This window comes from Canis lupus, chromosome 31 (genome assembly GCF_003254725.2).
Source record: "Canis lupus dingo isolate Sandy chromosome 31, ASM325472v2, whole genome shotgun sequence".
Classification (NCBI taxonomy): domain Eukaryota; kingdom Metazoa; phylum Chordata; class Mammalia; order Carnivora; family Canidae; genus Canis; species Canis lupus.
The window spans coordinates 20,491,759-20,513,016 of NC_064273.1; the positions used below are offsets into that span (position 1 = coordinate 20,491,759).

At 35.3% G+C, this 21,258-nt stretch overlaps 1 long non-coding RNA gene across 1 annotated transcript in view; it reads left to right on the top strand.

Annotated features, from left to right (window-relative positions):
• The window catches only part of LOC112661758 (uncharacterized), a 48,310-nt gene extending 27,672 nt beyond the window's left edge, over nt 1–20,638 (top strand). The window contains exons 5-8 of the long non-coding RNA XR_007407581.1: nt 11,324–11,410; nt 14,165–14,300; nt 14,644–14,723; nt 20,390–20,638. This is a non-coding gene — a long non-coding RNA (uncharacterized LOC112661758). The remainder of the gene's footprint in view (nt 1–11,323; nt 11,411–14,164; nt 14,301–14,643; nt 14,724–20,389) is intronic.
• Nucleotides 20,639–21,258: the final 620 nt, after the last annotated feature.

Sequence of the window (21,258 nt, forward strand, 5' to 3'; positions counted from 1 at the left end):
AAGTATCAAGTGTGTGAAGAACGGTTCATGAGTTTACTCTTGTTTGGTGGCCTAGATGTCTGCCTCATCTAAGGGAGATTAAATTGTAAACTGAAGAATGAGTAGAGAATATTTAATTTTGGTAGATGTGTGAGCATGCGTGGGTCCGAAGGGTAGTAAAGGCTTAGCACCAAAGCAGGGCATACTTGCTGCAACTGGTGTCATGCATCCAGGGAACTGAAAGAAGCCAGTGTGGTTGGGAGGAGAGAATATGGCCCTGACGCAAGTTTAAAATTGACAAATTCATATAGCCAGATATCAAAGGCTTTTTCAAAGTTGATAGTAAAAATGATTAATCTTCAAAGAAGAGAAAATCATTATATGTTGCAACACTTTTCTCAAGAAACAATATTTTGTGTATCTGCCTCATCTGAATGTTGTAAAATCCTCCCTTTTTTCTTTGAAAAGGCAATTATTGGAGAGATGCTTTGTGTTACAACTGTCTATAAAAGTCTCTAATTTCAATATGTAAAACAATCGTGATGCCATACCAAACTGAGTTTGAGATTTCTTGTTTTACATGCATGCATATTTTCATTAAAATGAAAAAAAAAAGAAAAAAGGGGCAGAGTTTAAAAAAAAAAAATCATAGTAGAACAAAAGGGATACCCACACAATAAGAAGGACTCTTGCAATGGGTTATTGAAAATACATATGAGTTGCCTATTAGACATGAATTTAATGGTGTCAATGGACATTGACAAAGTCTCTTTTTTTTAAGATTTTATTCATTTATTCATATGAGACACAGAGAGAGGAAGAGGCAGAGCCGGAGGGAGAAGTAGGCTCCTCTCAGGGATGTGGGACTTGATCCCAGGATCCTGGGGTCATGCCCTGACCTGAAGGCAGACACTCAACTACTGAGCCACCCAGGCATCCCCAGAGTCTCTCTCTTCTGATAGAGTGGTGATTTGGGCCTAGTTCTTAGGATTCTGCACTCCACACATTCTAGATTTCAGGTGATCTCCTTGTGCTAATTCTCCAGACATCATCTCTCACTACTTAGTTTTCTTCTCAAAGCATGAGGAATAGCATCTTACTCCGCACTCTTTGTTGGCCCTTGGGGAACTGATTCTGATTTGGATCCCTTTGTTTCAGAAGAACTGCTTAGCGACATTTAGGGTGTCTGAAGACACTGGAACCTACCGTTCTTTCGCAAAACAGCTGCATCTAGGTTTGAGCTGGATCTCTTTCCTTATGTTCTATCATAATTTATTCACCTTCAAAGTCAGAGCCACCTGAAAAATTATAGTATCTTTATGGTACATTGGAGTGAACTCCTATCTAACTCTCAAAGGCATTTTCATTTCAGAAGACAGATTCCTCTTCTAAAACTAAAAAAATAATAATAATAATAATCACTCAATTGCCTATTTCATGTGACCAAGGAGACAGTACCTTTCAGGTAGATTCATAAAACAGGTTGCAAATATTATTGAAGAAATAAAACTCTTAATTTGCTACCAGCATGAGGCTACACAGCTATGTATTAACTCTCACCATCAGCTGTCCCTAATATGAACCAAATCCACCCAGCCTCTCATTTCTTTATTTATTTTGCTACATTTCTGCAATTATAACCAAGTCACAGTGACCTTTTCCTTTCCAGTGGAAATCCACAATCTATGAAGTCTACTTAAACAGAGGTTGTTCAACATTTTTCTGCAAAAGGCCAGACTATAAGTATATTAGGATTGTAGGCCATATGGTCTTTTCTTAACTATTAAAACCTGTCATTGTGGGGTGCCTGGCTGGCTCAGTTAAGTGTTTGCCTTTCCACTCTGGTCACGAACCTGGGGTCCTGGGGTGGAGCTACATGTCAAGCTCCCTGCTCCTCCTAGCTCGTGCTCTCCCTCTCACTATCTCTCTCTCAAATAAGTAAATAAAATATTTAAACAAAACAAAATAAAACCTGCCATTGTAATCCAAAGCAATCATAGACTATTTACAAATGACTGAGCAGGTATGTTTTCCAATTAAACTTTATTTCCAACAATAGAGAGAAAACTAGACTTTGCCTGCAGGGTTTTTGTTTGTGTGTGGGGGGTTGTTTTTTGTTTAGTTTTGCTTTTTACACAGAAGCATTTTAGTCTTGCAAAATATAATTTGAGAGAATCTCTTTCTTCTCTACCTCAGCAATGTGCCAGTATTATATTTCAGGCATATGATTAACCCTCAGTTTTAAATTATCCTGTTAAGTTTTTTACCCCACATTTTGAAAATTCAAAACAAACAATGCCTAATTTTAGTGTAATGTAGCCTCTACCGAGAGTCACCTGAAAAATACAGGAATTTGTATTCCTCCATACATGTCAACCCACTCATGGTTCATGTGTAGCTGAGGTGCTTCAACATATGCAAGTATCCAACAGCTAGGCGTACCCACATGAGACCTGAGGAGAGAAATGAGTTATAAGAGACAATAATTTCAACTATGCAAATGGAATCAGTCAGCAAAGGCAATGGTTTTCCTTGGGAGCAGCAGTGACACAAGTTTTAGAACTTCCTTTTAAGGCAGATCAGTTCTCACTACAAATGGCATCAAGATTGTGCTTCTCAAGAACAGCCCCCTGATTTACTTTCTCTGAAACAGGAGAGAAGTCTAAATGAACATTTAAAAATCTATTTCATGGAATAGAGATCTTTTCCAATATGGAAATTTAATCTCCTTAAAGGATATTTTAAAGCATAGGTCACGAAGAAGACTATTGATTCTAGAAGAACGATATGAGTGTTAAAAAAAGAAAGCAAAATTTTAGTATACTTATACATATACAAATGAGGCATTAAAGTTGTAAAGACTAAAACTGAGGAAAAAACTGTGGCAGTGGCCTTTGAATTAATTTAGAATGATGGTTTGGTTTCCTCATATAGCTTCCTGGAATGGCCATGTTGTTGCATAACTATCATGTTAAAATTTGCTATATTTACATTCCAAGAAATTTCTACATGACCATTAAATACAAGTAATTTTCTAATAAAAAGTTTTGCTTTAGCAATGAAAAGACATAAACTTTGATCATTCTTGCCAAAAAGATTATGTCTCTTGTAAAAACTATAGAGTATCATCAGTCCATGTGGTATTTTCTAGTCTTTGAAGTAAGAACCTTCATAAATTGTATTTGTGTCATTTGGTGCCAGATGTTTTGGCTCAATTTTTCCTATTGCACAGATTTTTTTTTAAGTTAGAGGTACAACTGACCTCATTATTTTATTAATTTATTCACTTATGCATGCATTTAGTGAACTACTTCCTTTATGAATACTAGGTTGCAAACAGTGTGCCTGCAGGACCAAATGTTTAAAATGGAAGGAAACCAGGGCACCTGGGTGGCTAAGTTGGTTGGGAATCTGACTCTTGATTTATGCTCAGGTCTTAAGGGGCTGGGATTGAGCCAGCCTCAGGCTCCATGCTCAGCCAGGAGCCTGCTTGAGGAATCTTTATCTCTTTCTTTACTGGTTAGCATTCTCTGTTTCCAATCAATAAATAATCTTTAAAATACAATAAAATATGTATCTTAAAAAATATACAGTCCCAGCATACATATAAACACATCACTGTCATTTTGTGGAGCAAGGAGCCACTGATCTCTCCGTAAACCTCACAGGTGAGATTTTTCTCTCTTTGAGGTTTTGAGGGTCAGAGATCCAACAGGCTGTATTATGTATTCCATTCCAGTGACTGAAATAGAGAATAATAGAGAAAGAGGAGTTGACAAGTACTTTAACATAAAGCTATTCTCCTAAATCTTAGGTTTCCACTATAAAAACTAAAGATGGTCCTTCTTGTCTTCACTGTTTCAGATAACTATATTAGTTAAGGCAAACTTTAAGTGTTCTTTGTTGTAAAATAAATACTTGCTATGTGGCATTCTAATGAAACATGGTCTGCAAGTTATTTGAGAGAATGCAATTACTTTTGCCTATTAAATTTCAGAATTGCAGCAATTTATCATTCTTATCAAAATGATTTTTTTATGGTTCACATGGCTCATGAAACCAAGGGCAAAATAATCAGAATAGTTTAATAAAAAAATTAAACATTAAGAATTATGTATTTTCCATCTTGTATTTTTTTAAAGTTAAATTTTCTTTACTATCAGTTTCTCAAAACAATTTACAGTTAAATTATCTACTATTGATATGGGAGAGCTTGGTTCTTGTCTCATGGAGTCAAAGAAGGAATCTCACAGACAACAGAGAGTAAGCAAAGCAATAGAAGTTTATTAAGCAAAGAAACAGAGAAATCTCTCAAAAGTGAGAGGGGTCTTCACAGGGTTGTCACTGAGGGCTTTTTTTAAATCTCTTTTATAGGAAACTGACCAGGGAACTTGGTAAATTTCTCGTCAATATCAGGGTGGATTTGTAAATATCATGTCTATATTTAGAACAAACAGGGTGGCCTTGGAACAAGATGGTTCTTTATAAATAACATGAGCACAAACAAGGGGTTCCCTTTTCTCTGATTAATATCTCCTCCATAATATTCCTCTACATCTGGGGTTTCTGTGACCCTAGTAGCTATGAAAGGGGATACTCCCTAATGTTTTGGAGCTAGGGAGCCAGGTTTATTTTTCTGTTTTTTACTGTCTTACCTCTGTTTTTTTGGGATGGGGAGGACCCTGACTCTGGGACTCTTCCCTTATCTTTCCCTGCCTAGCACCACCTACCCCTAACTTGTCCCTACATCACTATCACATAATTATATGCACAATTGTGATCAATGGTATTTCCCTGATGACATATCAGTATTATAAACATGAAAATTGAAGTCGAGTCACAAATGTTTAATTACTAAGAATGTATTTTAGGGGTATCTGGGTGGCTTAAATGGTTAAGCATCTGCCCTCAGCTCAGGTCAGGATCTTGGGGTCCTGAGATTGGGGCACACAGCAGGCTTCCTACTCAGTGCGAAGTCTGCTTCTCCTTCTTCCTCTTCTTCTGCCACTGCCCCTGCTTGTGCCTTCTCTTTCTCTCTCTGTCAAATAAATAAAATCTTTTAAAAATAATATATTTTATTTTAGAGACAAACTTAAACTTTATCAACCTTGCAGGGTCTTTGAATATTCTGGAACATGTGGATTTAGGTTTCAAAAATATGACAGTTTCAGTGTTAGGATGGAATTTTGAAGGATTGAATAACAATGCGACTTTGCTTAGAGGAGGGAAACATATAAGCTATAATAATTTTGTTCTTAGTCCCTTTTTGTCATTTCAATTTTTCTTTCCACTTTTATTCTATCTTCAAAATACACTCACCCTGACAACTAGAAGTATAAGTAAAAATTAAGGAAAATCCACACAAGAGCTGCATTTGCCTTTCCCTTGCTCCCATGCCTAGAAAGGTTGTTAGCATTCTCCCCCTCTCTCTTAGTTGCTCCTTCAGTCCTCATAAACTTGAGTGGTTTGAAACAAGTTCAGCAGAAGGATCAGTTTCAGGGCCAGGTGACCCAAGCAGCACATATAACCTCTTTACTCTGCGGATTAACTTAGAAAATACTGAAATATCATTTACTGACATTCAAAGGTCATCCATCTATCTCCTAGAAGTCACATTGCAGGGGTGCCTGGATGGCTTAGTCCATTGAGTGGATGACTCTTGATTTTGGCTCAGCTCATGATCTCAGGGTCCTGGGATGGAGCCCCACATCAGGAATCTTCACTCAGCAGAGAGCTCTCTCCCTCTCCCTCTGCCCCTCCCCCATGTGTGTGCAACCCCCCCAATAAATAAATAAATAAATAAACCTTAAATATAAGTCACCTTGCAAATGGTCACCTTGTACAGGTGAGGATAGAAGATGCTTTGTTTTCATCCCTGACATAACTTCAGAGCTCTCATCTGTATTACAGTTTTTTTGTTTTTTGTTTTTTGTTTTTTGTTTGTTTGTTTGTTTGTTTTGTATTTTTTTGGCTATGTAGGGAGGTGACAGGAGATACATATTTGTTTATTTCGGAACTAAAGTTGTGACATAATAACTCCCACTTGGCAGATCTAACCACAGTGGAATTCCAGGTCCTCAGCCTCAAGATGCCACAACAACAAATAGCTACCACCTGCTTTACAAAAGAGTATGAATTATTTTTCCCAGGTGCATTTAAAATTTGGCTAGCTACACTGGTTTTCTTTGCCATAGTATTCATGAAGGTAATATTATAGCAAATAATCATATATATTACATTTAATGGGATAGTCTTATTTGCTATAATAATACTAGTTGTGTTCTTAAAAATACTAAATTGTCCAGAAACACATTATTAAAAAAAAGGGGGGGGGTTAGAAGCTGGTGAGAGTCACACTTACAAAGCAAGGTATTTGCCTTATAACAAAAGTAAAAATATTTTTTCAGTAGCTATGTTTGGATTTTATGAAACAAGAAGTTGGTTCTTTATAATTAACAAGATTAATGTTATTGAGAGGTCTCCTTTAAATCTCAGTTAACACCTGGACCTCTTCCCTTTCAGCAAGCTACAATGTTGCTGGTGTCACAGAGCCAAATCTCTATACCTAAAAAAAGAAACAAGAAAAAAAGAAAAGAAAAGAAAACAAGCGAAGATGTTTTATTCCTTGGTGTAGTCCCCAAGTCTATTTTTTTTCTCTTCCTCAGGTGCTGATCAGGAGCCAGTTATATCAAGTAATAATGCGAGACATTGCAAATTGCAGGTCTCATTTGATAGCTTATTTAAATACAACATTAAATCTCTTATACTTGTAGCTTATCATGTAAAGTTCATTTCATCACCCATTGCCATTGGTTGCCCAATACAGTCAGCTTTGAATTAAAAAAAAAAAATGTGTCATTGAGAGAAGAGCATATCATTTTATTAGAGTAATTTCTCTCAACTGTTTTCTCCTATATAGTCTATTTAATAAACAAAAACATTGTCAAGAGCTTTCTTAATCATTCTATATTTATCTACCTATAGGCTTCAAACTACTCTGTGCATACAAACCTCACGGAACTCTCAATCCTTATAAGTTTTCTGTGGTTGTTATAACAAATTACCAGACATTTCCTGACTTAAAAATATACAAATGTATTATCTTATGGTTTTATGGGGTCACTCTGGGTTAAACATCAAGGTATTGGGGGAACTGTTATTTTTTTTTCTTAGAGATTCTAGAGAAAAATGCACTTCTTTTGTTTTCCAGCTCCTATAGGCTTCCAACATTCTGTGTCTCATGGCTTTCTTATTCCAACTTCAAAGCCAGCAGAGTTGTATTTCTCTGACCATCTCTTTGTGGTCTCATTTCCATTTGACTCTCCTCTTCTGCCATCTGATTCTACTTTCAAGGATTGGTGTGATTACAGAGTGCTCATCTGGATAATCCATACTGCTCTCTCTGCTTAAGTCTAGCCCATTGATACCCTTCATTCCATTTGCAACTTTAATTTACCTTACATAATTTATAGGCTCTGGAGATCAGGATTTGGACATTTTGAGGGAACATTATTCTTCTGACCACTCCTAACAAATGAACTCCTTATATGCATTTGTGTTTAACTACAACTTGCAGAATGATCATAAATGCAGTCTGGGGCATGTGGATGGCCCATTGGGTTGAGCCTCCACCTCTTGATTTTGGCTCAAGTCATAAACTCAGGGTCCTGAGATCAAACCCTTTGTGGGGGTTCCCACTCTGTGCAGAAACTGCTTGAAAGCCTCTCCCTCTACCCCTTCTCCCACAAGCACACATAAGGCTCTCTCTCTCTCTCTTTCTCTCTCTCTTTCCCTCTCAAACAAATAAAATAAATCTTTTTAATGTAATCAGATACTTTTTCTCCGTACCAAATCCTAACAGGTGATAAAGAGAAAACAATAGAGAATTCCCTCACTTCATCATCATTCATGGAAAATAATAGACAATTCAATACTTTGAATAGACAATTCAATACTTGAAAGAATCTCTAAGTAAATAGATTACTTACTTATTGTTTCTCTTCCGTCTCTTTTAGACACAATTAAATAAATTTCTCTTGCTACATTTGATAGTATTAATTTAATATCATCATGTATATGTTAAAGTGCATTTCATCACATTTGTTTATATTCAATTATAACATAAGTATTAACACAAATATTGAAAGATTTAACCCAAATACTTTCAATGTTGTGTTTCACATTTGACCTTAGGTTGCTTGAAATAAGTACTGTAACTTATCCACCTCCATGTTCATCATAACTCTCATATTATGATGTTGCATATTACAGACGTTTGCTGACTGATTGAGGGGATGAATTTAGGAATGATTGCCAAACAATAAAATTCTTTCCTAGCCATTATGTCCAATAGGAAGCTTTTAAAATATTTTGTAAATATTTATCCTGTCACTGGATACAATTTCCTTTTTTCCCACTTATCTTATAAATATTTGAAATTGCATTCAATTTAGAATAATTTAAAACATGTTAAACCATCACTTTACCTTGAATTCCTAGTTTATATTCTAAGTGAAAAAAAGAGCAAATTTTAAAAAAATGCTGTCTTTCATGGGGCAGTTGCAATATGAATATTTTTTGTACCATGTATTTTATTTCACTTGCTAGGTAATCATCTTATGTTCCCAATCATTTATATAACCTTAAAGTCGAAGGACCAAAGTCACATTTAGAAATGATAAAGATGAGCGATAGCTGCCACATTCTAAATTAAAACCAAGTTACTTCTGGGGCCCAGCTTGCAGCATTCTTTATTATAGCATATCCTATTGACAAGGGAAACATTTTTTGAGTTTCTTAAACCTTGAGAGTTATAAAGCCCGGAATGCCTATCTCAAGCTGGAGTGTCATTACATTTCTATGTGTCAGGCATTGGATTTCAACAAGAACTCATTTTCAAACCAATAGCTGCTTTTTGAAAAGGGATGTGGCTAGTAGCTTTATCAAATCCAAGTACAAAACCCCAAAAGCAACATCTCCTGCTGCTACCTTTTGCACACCGCTTCCCTTTTTTATGGTAAGTATCCAGAAACATAGCAATTTTTTCCCTGACTACTAGACCTCAGAAATTACAGGTACTTGCATTAAACCGTAACTCATTTGCTGTTTTAAGTGACAAAGGAGCTTGTCCCATAATGTACTTCTCTAATTGCATCTTTCTTCCGTTGAGATGTTGGGATGGTCCCTTCTGGCGCTTATGAGATGGGAAATTTACAAGCAAAGAACACATCAATTCAAATGTACATACAATTGGCAAATAACATATATTAAGTAGAAGCAATGAAACTATACAATAAAACATTGTAACTTTTTATGTTTTGCTTTAGGCCTTAGCAATGAAAGTCACTGCTTCAAGAGTTAAGTTATAGCTGCCCAGAGATCCTGTTATCTCCGGGCCAGAGCTTAGAGAATAAATAGGTGGAATTGAAGTGGCAAATGCTAGGTGAGGGATAGCTAATGCAGGCAAAGACTTTCTCTCTCTCTCCATTGATTCCTTGCCCCACAGTTTGTTTTCATCTGTGTAGCATCCACATCTCAGCATCTGTAATGCCCAGGCTTGAGGGATCATAGATTTGCTCCCTCATATCCAACCTTACATTTCTTGGTACCTCAGCTATCTTTGCACCCAGCATCCACAAGAGGGTGGGCATTTGAGGGCCTGTACCAAATAGAGCTATAAATGTGGGACCCAGGAAATTTAACAAAAATCCCCTACCCCTGGACAAGCAGAGCAGGACTGATTCCATTTTGTGCTACACTGATTCCCACCTCTCGTATGACCCTCACATGACCTGCTTATTGCTTAAGGCGCTGCCCCACCCTAGTCAAGCCGCTGGGCACATCCTAATCAGAAATCGGCTCATAACAATGTAACCCTGCTTTGTGCCCGCCAAAACTGCACGCCAATTCTGACCAAAGTAATAGGGCAGCTCAAATGGATACTATAGGGTAAGGTGTAATTCAATTGGCCACCTGCGTGTGGACCGACATGACTGTGCAACTTTCTGTGTATCCCATTGGCCACTGGCGCCTATAAAGCTGCTACACGTCTTAGTCTCGGGGTCCAAGTCCCTGCTCCGCTGTGTCGGGTGCACTTGGACCCAAGCTCGAGCTTGTAAATAAACCTTCGTGTGTTTGGGTGCACTTGGACCCAAGCTCGAGCTTGTAAATAAACCCTCGTGTGTTTGCATTGGTGTCGGCTCCACGGTGGTTTCTTGGATTCGCAATCTTGGGCACAACAATAAAAAGTCAAACCCTTCTCTCCTTGAAGTTCCCAAGCATATTCAGTTGAGCTACACTTAGGTGAAGTCTTGACCCCAACTCGAATCTTTAAAGCAGCTGAAATCTTGGTAGAATAGTGGCCAGTGATCTGGGAAACATAGAGAAAGTAATCTTTGTACCAGTAAATGATACACATTTCCTTCAGGCTCTAGAAGAGTAACAGCTGCTCTAGCCCAAAGCCTTGCCCCAGTTCCAGAAATCAATGAGCCATTTCCCTTTCCTTAGGAGGGCATGAGCAAAAACAGAAGCCAACAATCAAGTTGCCTATGGCCTCCTTCCCTGCACCCTGCTAGCAACCATTTCCTGATTCTTCCTTAAAACAAAAGGCAGAAATGGGGCATAGAAAACTCATGTTAAGATCTTCTATAAATAAATAATCTTTTGGCCTCTGATCCATGAACCTAGTTTTTGCTGTCAGAATACAATAAATTAATATAGACATAAAAAGTATCCATTTAATGGTGAGGGTGGAATCCTGTAAGAAATGGGATTTATGAGAAAAGAAAGACAAGGGCCCCACTAGCTGGTTGAAATTGATAGTAAACCTATTGACCAAACTTCTCCTACTTTCTGTAATTTCATAGCTTTAAACTTAGGTAAGTTGCTTAAACATTAAATGTTTTTATTTCTATTAAAAAAGAATATGAAGAGAGCAGTTCACATAGAGCCTAGTATATAATAAGCTCTTAAGAAATGCTACTGATTGTGATTATAAATAATTTTAGATTTTTTAAAGGTGATGATGATACATGAAAAATTTATATAAAACACTTGTTGGTACCGGTACATAACAAGAGCATTAAAGTTATGCATATTTTGAATTATTCATTGACTATAGCAGAGTCATCATAATGTACTAAGAATATAAGAGTAATAGTTTATTTTATTTTATTTTTTAAAGAGTAATGGTTTAAAGTGATGCATGGAAAGTGCTGTTCAGAAAGAAAGATAACATATACAAAGGACATATGCCTAGAGATTATAAAGAACATGAAAGGGGAGCACCTGGGTGGCTCAGATGTTTAAGTTTCTGCCTTCAGCTGAGGTCATGATCTCCATCCAGGTCCTGGAATGGAGCCCCACGTCGGGGGGCTCCCCCTGCCATTGGGGAGCCTGCTTTTCCTTCTCCCTCTGCCACATCCCCACTTTTGTGAGTATGCACATGCTCTCTCTCTGTAAAATAAATAAATAAAAATCTTTTAAAAATGGAGAGGAAATTAGAGGACAGGCCACAAAGGGACTAATGGTCATTTTTAAGGATGTGCACTTTTATTTTTTTAATTTTATTTTTTAAAAAGATTTTATTTAAATTCAATTAGCCAACACATAGTACATCATTAGTTTCAGATGTAGTTTTCAATAATTCATCAGTTGCATATAACATCCAGTGCTCATCACATCCTGTACCTTCCTTAATGCCTAATTCCCAGTTACTCCATCCACCCCCCAACCCCACCTCCCCTTCAGCAACCTTCACTGAGGGATGTGCGCTTTTAAATTGATTATTTGCAAACTCAAATACTTTCAAAGAATGGGCAAGAGCTATGACTGTGTGAAGAACCTAAGCAGAAGGTGATAGAAGTTATGGCATTTAGATGGGGCACCACTTAGATAATTTATATTCAAGGACTAGAGTTGCCAACTTCCACATCCCAATTCAAGGATCAATCATGAGGATAAACCCGTGGCTATCCACTTGATTTGTTAGGGGAAAAAAGAAAAAAATCCAAGGAATCATCCCCTCAGTTAAAAATAATGACTACCTATCAAAGTTTCTATTTAAAAAGTATCATTAATTTGTAGCAATAAAGAGTAATAGATCTCCCTACATCATTAATATTGAAGTCACCCCCATGAGGCTTACTGATACTTATCATTGCCAAATCCATATTAATTGTTAACTGAAATTGAAAAGGGTAACATTGACATGAGATTTCACTATATTTTATGCTTAATATCAAGATTTGTCAGTGAAAAAAAAGCTATTGTGTTACTTAGAACTTTTAGTCCTTAAAGATTCTATTGTGATACATTATCATTTACATAAACATGACCATTTAAACAAGTAAACAAAATCAAAATGGAAGCATTATACTCCTTCTTCAGCTAAAATCAGGAAGACTTCAGTACAGTATACTTTACCTAAAATTCAAAAAATCATTGTACTCATATCAAATCATATCATATCATATCAAATAAAGTTGCCCTGTATTAGGAAGTGCTTCACATTTAAAGTATCTCTTTAAAAACTAATTGGCGATCATCTATAATGATAAACTTTTTCTAAACTAAAATGACACCTCCTGTGTTTTAGAATAACCCCAGGGGACAGCCACACTGAACATAATCAAGTGGAATATTTAGCAAGTCAGCAAATGCCATGTTCCTGGGTACCAGGAGAAAAACTTCACCTATAGAGATGTGTACTTTATGCATCTTAATGTGCAGAACTGGAAGCATGAAACCTAAGGATGGTCAACAAGAAGTATCAAACAAGCCTGAAAATCATGGAAAAACTAAGGCCTTCTGAGAAATGAGTATTTGGGGCAAGAGTAAATAAATAAACCCTTTACCAGTAGAAACCCAGTGCCCTGAGAAAAAGGATACTTCTGACAGCAAAAGCCCCAGAAAGAAATAGCTAGAGGAAGTCATAGAAAGTGAGTCACAGAAAGTGACTCGTAGGTTTAGATCAGTGAAAACCCCTTACTAATTCACACCTATTTCTTTCCCCTTTGGAATGATTAAGGGCAGAAGTAACCTAAGAAGCACGTTTTGAATAGCACACACTCTGATGTTGAGGGTCATGGGTTTCAAAGCTTTGAAGAAATAAAGATATGAGAAAATTTGCCTACTATTATTCTGGCCACTTTGAGCTCACATATTCCATTATTTCAAAGTGGAACTAAAACAAAACATAATTTTTTAAAGTGGCCATTTCCAATCTGAGAGAAAAAATTAAGGATATCAACTTATGGTTTATGATACCTCATAAAAGTTTAGGAGAAAGATAAATGGGTATACCTTTCAAGCAATTAGCAAGTAAACAGGAGAATGGTTTTCTATTACTGACAGATTATTGTTTTTAGTGTGACAGTTTAATTTTGTCTGGATGTACAATGGCTTAGTTTTATTAAGTTTGTTGAAATAGTTATTGAAACAACAGGTCTTATTGCTTTTATTTATATTAAAATCTATTTCACAAAGTGGACCATTAAAATGAAAAATATGTTCCCCCCCCTTTTTTTAAAGATGTGAATTGAATCTTAGACTCTGAGTTGTGTGATATTTCAATTTGAAAGCATATTCTACTGATATATCTTTATAATCAAGTTATTGCTAGCAGTTATTTTATTTTAAACTATTTTTCTTTAAATAATCTTCTGTTAGATGTGATAGCCTGAGCATTTCATGCGGAGAACAATGCTGTCTTTACCACAGTGTGAATGAATGTACAAAATTACGCATTTGTGTGGTCATCTACACTGTGACAAATATATCATTGTGCCATGCCTGAAATGATCAGGGTATTGCATGAGATTGTAAAAATTGTTATAGGTGGTATTTGCTACAATAGCTGTGTTATTATAAAAAAAGTCATGAAAAAAAAAAATTAAAAAAAAAAAAAGAAAGTCATGGCGATTACAATGGTAGCATAATAAACTTTATTGAGCACTAATGTAAAATAATTAATTTAAAGTACCCTGATGACTGTTGTTAATACATTTGGAAGTGGATATAACCTGAACAAAAACCCAAAAATTACAAATGCTTCCACCAGACATAATTTTTAGAGTTTGCGATAAAATGTGTCATTAAAAATATATGCTACATCCGCATGTTGAGCTGATAAACACCATCATCAACTGGTTGGTCACTATGGTATATGTTTACGGCTTCTATTCAGACAGATTAACAACTTGTGGAGATAATGATCACATGCTTTACTTGCATCTTTATGGTACTACAAGACCCCATTCTCTGAACAAGAAGCACAGCAAAAACACTGAAGGAAAATAATGTTGGTTTAATGCAAATTTCAGGTAAGACAGCCAGCCAGACACAGACATAATGGAATTTTTAAATAGTGAGCATGAATATGAGTTTCCCCTGGATCCTACAGTCTACTCAGGTGTAAGATCAAATATACTAGTGTAGGGTATTTTTTGTCTTTCCATGTAATTTCCATGATGTTCAGAATCAGCGTCAATAATGCCTGGGGCATCAGCAATGTCAACAACAGCATGACTGAAACAAAATGTGTGTGAGCAAGATGGCTGAGAAGAAAGGATTGGGGCTTGTAGGTGATGCAAGCATTTGGAATTAGCCTAACTTACAAATGCTTTAAACCACTGTGTGGCATAATTAAGGTCACTTTCTCAACAGTGTGGAAGATGAATGTGAAAGAGTCGAGGAAAGAAACTGAGCCATGGTGGACCAGCAGGGTTGGAGGAAAAGTGCCAAACGTGAGAACTATTTAAGAGACATGATGTAGTGACTTATCAAGTCTTTTTTTTTTTTTTTTTTTTTTGACTTATCAAGTCTTGTAGAAGAAAACAAGAAACTATCAATTCCTGTCTGACAATTTGGTGGCTGATGTAGCCATCATCTTATGAGAGTGTTTAAGAGGAGAAGAATATTTCCTCTCTCATGTATTTTTATGAAACATTTTACCCTGAGTGTTCTCAAAGGCAATTTCATGTTCGTAATCTAAATCTTAGTAGAGATAAATGGGAGGTGCTATCGTGTATCACCTGGTACAACATCTCATCCTGTTATTGTTCTAATTACATGAGTGAACAGCTTAATGTACCATAAACTCCCAGCACATAGAGAGAAACATCACCAGTTTGCTATTCAAATAGGATTTTTAGAATGGTTTTACCTATGACTTTTAAATTAAAAACCTAATGTGCTTTCATCTTCAATTAAGTTCAATTGCCAAGTATAATTGACCATGGTAATGTAACTAGCAATTTGAGGACATTCAAACACACACATGCTGTACACATTTTTAAATGGGTTTAGCTTATTTCATGGAGCTTTAAGCCTAGAAATCACTTCATGAAAGAACCTAGTTCAATCCTTTTTATGACAAAAGGAGACAGAATTATGAAATGCAGAGAGATAATCAGGAAGTATATGGTACAACGAAGGGGAAAGACTAAGTCTAGCCCTTACATGTATCAAGGTCATGTGTAAGCATTGTCCATTGGACTTTGTCTCCAGAATTCACATTAACTAGCAACCCCCTTCTTCTCCCTCAATCCCCATCAATCAGTTAATATCTCCTACTCATTCTCTCATCTGGCTACCTGGCTAGGAGCCATTAGCAGCTGATCTGGAACATGTCACCATTGCATTGTTAAAATGAGAAGTTTTAGGCACAGAAGAGTAAATCTGATATATACACTTGGAAAATGCAGGTGAGAGAGAGAAAAAAAATCTTGTTATTAATATAATTCCACAGAAGGAAATACTAAAAACTAAGGTGTGCTTAGGCGGTAGGTAAATGGCAGGTAAAAATATCACTAAATTTTACCACACCAAATTATTACCAGTTTTAGAATTTTTCAAAGAACTATTTGTTTTGTTCATTCTATTATACAATTTTTAAAAATGTTTAACTCTGTGATTTCATTTTTCTTATTTTCTTCTTTCTAGATTCTGTGGACATATTTTGGTGTTTTATCCTAACTTGTGGAATAGATGGTGTTTTCATTGATTTTTACATTTATTATTTTTAACCACTATTGATAAAGCTTTGATATTTCTCTTCTATTAGTTTAGTTTAGTTTTTTTTTTTCCCTATTCTGAGTCTTTTTTTTTAGTGGTACATGTAGTCACTTCCAGTTAGTGTAATTTTAATACATGTAGATTTAAATCTGTCATCTTAATATGTGGTTTTTGTTTCTCTTGGGGCATATTTTTCTCTTTCATGTGCTTATTTTGTATTGCTTCCTGTTTTTCTACTTTTATTCCATCTATTCGTCTAGATCTTTCATGTAACATTTTGTTATTGTTTGATAATAACGGTCTTATTGGAGATGATGACACATAAAAATATCTCTGACTTATAAGAGTATTACATAAATGGCAACCTTGGACTATCTTCCCAGGTGGTGTGCTGACCTTTCATTTCCTCCTCCACAAGAATATCCTGCTACTTCTCTGTGTTTTAATTAAGTCTATATTTTAAATTCCACATGGCATTTCTATTGTTTTTCAGTCAATATTTATTTAAATATATCTTATTTACCTTCCATTTTTCTCCTGCTTAAAGAGTACATTCCAACATTTTCTTTCATGCAGTTACTAATTATCTGTCTCTGTTTTTCTGTCCCTTGCTCCTTCTGTCCCTCTGTCTCTCCCTCCCACATCCTCCTCTCCCTTTCCCCTGCTCATTTGGCTTTTAAATATATTTATTTTACCTTAATTACAAAAGAATATTATTACTGGCAGTAATTTTTTGGTTAGTTTTCTGGTGAATGGAATATTTATACCATTCTCATCTTGCTTCAATATTTTTCCAGTTTTAGAATGATCTGTTTTTCTGTTTCTGTCATTTTAAATAACACCTCTTTGCCTTTGATTTCTGCAGAAATAATAGTGATGGATTTACTTTTTTTTAATTAATTAATTAATTAATTAATTATTTATTTATTCATGGGAGACATGCACAGAGAGAGGCAGAGACATAGGCAGAGGGAGAAGCAGGCTCCCTGCAGGGGACCTGATGTTGGACTCAGTCCCAGGACCCTGGGATTACAACCTGAGCCAATGGCAGACGCTCAACCACTGAGCCACCCAGGGGTCCCTACCCAATCTTTTAAAACAAAAACATATGTATATTTTGGTTTAAGGCAAACAAAAAAAAATTAAAGTCAAAAGTTTAAACACATATATTTTAGGAGTAAATTTAAACTTTAAAGTTAAAACCATTTGATAGATACTTATAAAATATGTAGATTAAGAAATCACTGTAAGGGTGGCTAACTGGTGCAGTTGGTTTAGGCTCTGACTCTTGGTTTCTGCTAAGGTGTTTGAGTCCCATGTGGGGCTCTGTGCTCAGTGTGGAGTCTACATAATTTCTCTCTCCCTCTCCCTCTGCCCCTCCCCTCTACCCTCTCTCTGTGTCTCTAGAATAAATAAGTAAATCATAAAAGAAAAGAAAGAGAAAAAAGAAAGAGCAAAAGAAAGGAACAACTTTATAGGGACCTGAGTGGTTCAGTTTGTTAGGCATCCAACTCCCAATTTTGACTCAGGTCATGATCTCAGGGTTGTAAGATTGAGCCCTGCATCTGGGTTCTGCACTGGGTATGGAGCATGCTTGAAATTCACTCCCTCTCCCTCTACTCCCATCCCCTTAAGAAAGAAAAGAAAAGAATAAAAATGAAAAGAGAAGAAAAGAGAAATAAAACTTTTCAACAGAAGAAAATATGAGGAAGCAAATAATAATAATAATAATAATAATAATTAACAATAATAATTTTGGTATTATACAATAGACTTGAGGATAAAATGTAAATTTGATTTTTAAACTTGTGCTTTAAAATATAACAATCTAAAGAGAAATTGAGAGAGAGGAGACTACTATAAAAATATCCAAAATACATTATTCCAAATACAAGGAGAAATGATTTTACAGTAAGAGGAACATAAAACACAACAATAAAAGAAACCAAGTCCAATAACTGCTATACTGTGACTTTTCTCCCTACAGAGTAATTATTAAGATAGTTGTTTACATGCAGACTGTGACATTATTTAAAGCTGAAAGTTGGGCAGCCAAGGTGGCTCAGCAATTTAACACTGTGTTAGCCCAGGGTGTGATCCTGGAGACCCGGGATTGAGTCCCATGTCAGGCTCCCTGCATGAAGCCTGCTTCTCCCTCTGCCTGTCTCTCTCTCTCTCTCTCTCTGTCTCTCATTAATAAATAAAATCTTTAAAAATAAATAAATAAATAAATAAATAAATAAATAAATAAATCTGAAAGTTTAAAATCAGTGATAGAAAGGATTAAATCAAAGATCCAAAAAAAACAAAAAAACAAAAAAAAAAAACAAAGATCCCTTATTATAGAATTCATTAGATTTCTTTACATATAATGCTTAATTGTAAAATAAATAACCCATGAAATTGGAGTAAAACAATTTCTATGCATCCATGAGAGTAAAAACCAACCAACAAACAAAAACTTCTGTGGCTTAAATCAGCTATAATTGCCATCTATGTTTATCAAATTAGTGGGAAAATTGTTCAACCAAATTTTTAAAAGTCCACATTTGCAGTCTACATTTAAAGGTCTACAATCATTCAACCAAAATTTTAAAAATTGACTGATTTATTGACTTTTTGAAGGTGTGTATGTATGTGTGTGTGCTTGCACATTAATTAGTTCTCTGGAGCAATGAGACCAAGAAGTCTATTAAGGGATTAATGCACATGAAAAATGAAATGTAGATAAAACATATTAGGGCAATGAAATTCTTCAGACTGCATTACAGATTTGATACCTGTAAGTATGGAAGCAGTTTAGACACACAATTTCCTGACTTTTAAATAGGGAGTTCCAGAGCAAAGACTGTTGGAGTCCTATGGTGAGAAGAAATGGCCAGACTCCAGTATCAGATCAAACACTGGCTTTATGAAAATTTTGTAGTACAAGTCTGCCTATGGTGAATTCTTCCAGCTTTTAGATATCTGAAAACATTTTAATTTACCTTCATTTCATTTTTAAAAATATTTTGCTTCATATAAAATTCTAAGGTGACATTTTTCAGTACTTTGAAGATGTTGTTCCACTGTCTTTTACCTTCCATTGTTTATGAGAGGAAAACATCTGTCATCCTTACCTTTATTTTCCTCTATATGCAATGTGTTTTTTACCTTGTTGCTTTATTTTTTTTTCTCTAAACCACCAGTTTTAAGCAATTTAATTATGAGTTTTGGTTAGGAGGCAAGAAATTCATGTTCTAATTTTTTTTCCATGAGAAAGTGGTTTGCAAATGGTCTTAAAACTAATGAGGTAAGTATATAATATTCTAAAATTTACTTTTGGGGAGGAAATGACCAAATTTTAGCTTAAGTGAAAAATGAAGAGGAAAGTAGTAGAATTTAACTCTCCCCTTAAAGTTACCAAAAGTTGAGCAAGAAAGAGTATTTCTTTTTTAATTTTGAAAATGGGAAGCTTCAAGTTAATGTCATATAGGTATATATATTTTCAGAGTTGGTACTTGAATGACTAGCATATGAGTGCCGCTTAAATTTTTTGCCTTAGATGCCTTAATCACTTCATCTTAGTCTTGACCTTGATTCATAAATCAAGACCAAATGCAAATGTAAAGATACCATATTCCCCAAGAAACAGGTGGAATGGCAGAATTAACTCAATAGTACACAATTTGTACAAGAAGTTACCTCTTCCACAATAATATCACAGAAGTCCACAGAATCTTCAATTCAATACTAGAGAAGAGAAGAGAAGAGAAGAGAAGAGAAGAGAAGAGAAGAGAAGAGAAGGAAAACCTTCTCAGAATGGTTGAGTTTAACTAAAGATGCTTAAGATTATAGTTTCTTCCTCTAGATAGTATAGGGACTCAAAATAATCATTAAGTGGAGTTAAATAACAACAAAAAAATTCTAATTTATGCATATGTGAAGTTTGGTATTGAAAATATCATTTTGTAAATAATAGCATTCATCTTTTTAGTATAAATATTTTGAGAAAAAATGATATTGTCAACAAGAAAAAAATGAGTAATCTAAAATATCATTTAGGGTTCTAAAATATTTATAAAAAATAGTGTCATATATTTCTGGAATTTAGTTACTTAATACGTTTCTTTTGGTATATAATAAAATTAAATTCAGTGGTTTAATATCTGTAATTCAACATAATCTGGTGGATTCATAAGCAACACTTTTATTTAAAGAGCCCATATTGTTGAAAAAATATATTAAGTGTAATAAGTACAATTTAATTTTTAACATTACTGAAATACACTCCTTTTTTTCTTTATTTAATAGTTTTGTATTATGCCAAAGGCAAGAAAGATTGTCATTTGTATTAAATATTTTTTGTCATTATACTGGTTTGAAAATGACCCAAATAAATTCTTTTTTTTTAAAGATTTTATTTTTATTGGAGACAGAGAGAGAGAGAGAGAGAGGCAGAGACACAGGCAGAGGGAGAAGCAGGCTCTCTGCGGGGAGCCCGACGTGGGACCCAATCCCGAGTCTCCAGGATCACGCCCTGGGCGGAAGGCGACACCAAACCACTAAGCCACTGGGGCTACCTGACCTAAATATATTCTGAAACATATCTGAACTATTAAAGTTTGTGTCAAAAAAAATAAAGTTTCATTTAATATTTGCTTAAGTCACTGTGTAATTTCTAGCTGATTTTTAATACATTTTCTAGAAAAATTATTCACTCATTGGAATATCGGTTCACAGTCTTCTAGGTTCTTAACTTGATACAATTAAGTGTCTTATCCATATGTAGATTAGTTTTATTACTGGAAGGTTAATTTATTAACTAAAACTAGAATTAATTCCTTTAAGAAAGAGAATATACTTCAAATTTTCAGTTAATGGTTGCTTTCCAACACCTGTTCACCATAAGCCCCCAACTCTTCAGTAGGGGTTGGTCAATATTAAGACTGTCATTGGCAATGAGAAGAGAATGGTCCCTTGTGCCCTTTAAACATTAGGTGTGTAAGTTTCACCATTTTTACAGAAAACAGTAGGAATAATAGCACCAAATAGGGATAGTTTTTTTTTTTTTTAATGGATTAAAGCAACAGGAATTTTATTATATCTCATGACCTTATAGATCAAAAACTCAAGCAGGGCATGGCTATGTGATTTTTCTGTTCCACTTAGCATTAACTGGGTGTGTTCAGCTGAAATTTGGTCTGGTCTTGGGGCAAATATTTGCTATATTTTGACCTGTGTGTATTGAGGGCCTTGTGGGGAAGCTTGTAATGGTCAGGATGT